Source organism: Mastomys coucha, unplaced genomic scaffold (genome assembly GCF_008632895.1).
Source record: "Mastomys coucha isolate ucsf_1 unplaced genomic scaffold, UCSF_Mcou_1 pScaffold5, whole genome shotgun sequence".
NCBI lineage: Eukaryota > Metazoa > Chordata > Mammalia > Rodentia > Muridae > Mastomys > Mastomys coucha.
In genome coordinates, this window is record NW_022196911.1 from 22,296,752 (window position 1) to 22,300,448 (window position 3,697).

The following is a 3,697-nucleotide window of genomic DNA, read 5'->3' on the forward strand; positions in this document are numbered from 1 at the left end:
TATCCCCAATGTTGTGAGTCACAGCTAAATACAACCCTATTGATTCTTGGGTGCTTCCTTTGTCCCAGAACTCTGTCTTGGCCTGTAGACACCTTCTACTTCCACATCCCTGTCAGTTGCAGATCTCCATTCATTCTCTGTCCATCTGGCCATTGCCCCTGTCCTTCCCCACACCTGATCCTGAATGCCCCCAGATTCCCCTCCACATCTCATCTCCCACACATTCCCCTCCCTCTCACTAATGCTTATGACGCTTTTATATCCCTGTGTAAGTAAGATTCAAATATGCCTTCCTTCTTGTTTAGCTTATTTTGGTCTATGGAGTGTACCATGGGCATCCTGTATTTTATGGCTAGTATACACTTATAAGTGAGTACAAACCATGTATGTCCTTTTGAGACTGGGTTACCTCACTCAGGATTATAGTCTCAAGTTCTATCCATTTGCCTGAAAATTCATGATGTATTGGTTTTATAATAGCAGAATAGTTTCCTATTGTGTAGATGTACAACATTTTCATTATTCATGCTTCAACTGAGGGGCATCTAGTTCATTTCCAGCTTCTGGCCATTATGAATGAATCTGCTACAAACATAGTTAAGCAAGTATCTTTGTGAGATGTTGGAGTATCTTTTTGGTACATGCCCAGGAGTGGTATAACTGGGTCTTGAGGTAGAACTATTTCCAATTTTCTAAGAAAGCACCAAATTGATTTTCAAAGTGGCTGTACAAGTTTTGGGTATTCCAAACTTTTGGGCTAATATCCACTTACCAGTGCATTCTTTTGTGATTGGGTTACCTCACTCCAGTATGATATTTTGAAGTTCTGTAGTACTACCAGAAGACCCAGCTATACCACTCCTGGGCATATACCTGGAAGATGCTCCAACATGCAATAAGTACACATACTCCACTATGTTCTTAGAAGCCTTATTTATAATACCCAGAAACTGGAAACAACCCAGATGTCCCTCAACAGAGGAATGGATACAGAAAATGTGGTACATCTACACAATAGAGTACTACTCAGCTATTAAAACAATGAGTGAAGTAACCCAATCACAAAAGAAGACACATGGGATGCACTCACTGATAAGTGGATATTAGCCCAGATGCTCAGAATACCCAAGATACAAGCCACAAATCAAAAGAAAATCAAGAAGAAGACCAAAGTGTGGATACTTTGATCCTTCTTAGAAGAAGGAACAAACTACCCATGGAAGAAGTTGCCGAGACAAACTATGGAGCAGAGACTGAAGGAAGGACAATCCAGAAACTGCTCCACCTGGGAATCCTTCCCATATTCAATCACCAAACCCAGACACTATTGTGGATGCTAGAAAGTGCTGGCTGACAGGAGCCTGATATAGCTGTCTCCTGTGAGGCTCTGCCAGTACCTGACTAATACAGAAATGGAGGCTCACAGCCATCTATTGGACTGAGCACAGGGTCCCCAATGAAAGAGCTAGAGAAAGGACCCAAGGAGCTGAAGGGTTTGCAACCCCTTAGGATGAACAAGCAATATGAACTAGTATCCCTGGAGCTCCCAGGGACTAAATCACCAATCAAAGAATTCACATGATGGAACTTATGGCTCCAGGTTCATATGTAGCAGAGGATAGCCTAGTTGGTCATCAATGGGAGAAGAGGCCCTTGGTCCTGTGAAGTTTCTATGCCCCAGTGTAGGTGAATGCCAGGGCCAGGAAGCATTAGAGGGTGGGTTGGTGAGCCAGAGGAGGGGTGAGGGAACAAGTTTTTTTCCCCCTGAGGGGAAACCAGGAAAGGAGGTATCATTTGAAATGTAAATAAAGAATACATCTAATAAAAAAAAAAATGAAGTGGTAGTAATTGTCCTGTTTCTATTTGAAAATTCAAGGAATGAGTCAATACTGCGTACGGGAAAAGACCAGATAAGACTGGAATAATTTCTATCTCTGGAAGGTAGACTTTAAAAATATCACCTTCCTCCTCAACAGAGGAGTGGATACAGAAATTGTGGTACATATACACAATGGAGTACTACTAAGCTATTAAAAACAATAAATTTATGAAATTCTTAGGTAAATGGATGGATCTGGAGAATATCATCCTGAGTGAGGTAACACAATCACAAAAGAACAACCACGGTATACACTCTGATAAGTGGTTATTATCCCAGAAGTTTGGAATACAGGAAGAACAACCCACAAACCACAAGGAACTCAAGAAGAAAGAAGACCAAAAGGTGGACATTTCATTCCTTCTTAAAAGGGGGAACCAATTACCCACAGAAGGAGTTGCCGAGATTAACTATGGAGCAGAGACTGAAGAAAGGGCAAGCCAGCCTAAATATAGCTATCTCCTAAGAGGCTCTGACAGTACCTGACTAACACAGATGTAGAGGGTCACAGCCATCCATCGAACTGAATACAGGGTCCCCAGTGAAGGAGTTAGAGAAAGGACCAATGGAGCTGAGGGGTTTGCAGCCCCTTAGGACATACAACAATATGAACTAACTAGTACCCTGCGAGCTTCCAGGGTCTCAACCACCAACCAAAGACTGCACATGGAGGGGTCTGATTGTTCAGGCAGCGTGTGTATAGTAGAGGATTGCAAATTCGATCATCAATAGGAGGAGAGGACCTCGGCCCTGTGAAGGTTCTGTGCCCAGTGTAGGGGAATACTAGGACCAATAAGTGGGAGAGGGTGGGGTGGCAGGCATGGGAAGGGGGGAGGCAACAGGGGTTTGTTTTTGTTGTTTTTGTTTGTTTCTTTGTTTTTTGGAGGGGAAACTGTGAAAGGAGAAATTTACATGTAAATAAAAAAATCTAATAAAAAATAATAATTAAAAAAATATCACCTTCCTTGAATATATTTTAACACATAAGTTATTCAACATGTATACTGTTTATGAGAATATATTTGTGTGTTACAACTTCAATCACTAAAGTGGTTCGACATAGGGCCTGGAGTTTACTCACACTGTCATTGCCCCCTTTCTGAAACAAACAGAAAGTTGCATAAATTCAGTTTCCAAGTGTATCTGAATTTCAAATAAAAAAATAAAAATTAATCAAAATTCAACGTTCCAAAGATTTCTCAATTTCACCTGCAAGCCAGGTATTGAATCTTGTTTCAGGATGAAATGTTCTCAGATGTATATATTACCCTACTGTAGATTATGTAACAAAAAAATTAAATCTAATGTAACCTTTTTGGTATATAAAGGGGACTGTTAAGGTATAGCAGGAGAGGCTACCACAACAGTCTGTAATATTTGCCCATGGGTAGCATTGTTTTTAGGGTAATTGGAGTTGAGTTGAATCACAAGGTATGAGTTAAGAGCCACATAGTGACACAGTTCAGTAGATTTTGTCTGTCACTGACAACATTGAAGCCATGTTTTCATTTGTTCTTGATTGAACTTTCTTTCAGACTTCTTGGAATTCAAGGTAGAAAGTAGCTTATCCCTCAGTTTCTTTTTTTTATTATTTTATTTATTTATTTATTTATTTATTTATTTATTTATTTATTTTATCCCTCAGTTTCTTAAAGCTTCTACATTCTATCTGTGTAGAAGCAGTTTAACTTAACTTAGTACAGCTCAGGCAGGAGCAGTGAATAGTCTCCCTTATTTTAGTTAACATAATTGCATTCTAATATAGTAGTTCTAACATTCCTAATGTTACAGCACTATCATGAAATTCAAAGTATACAA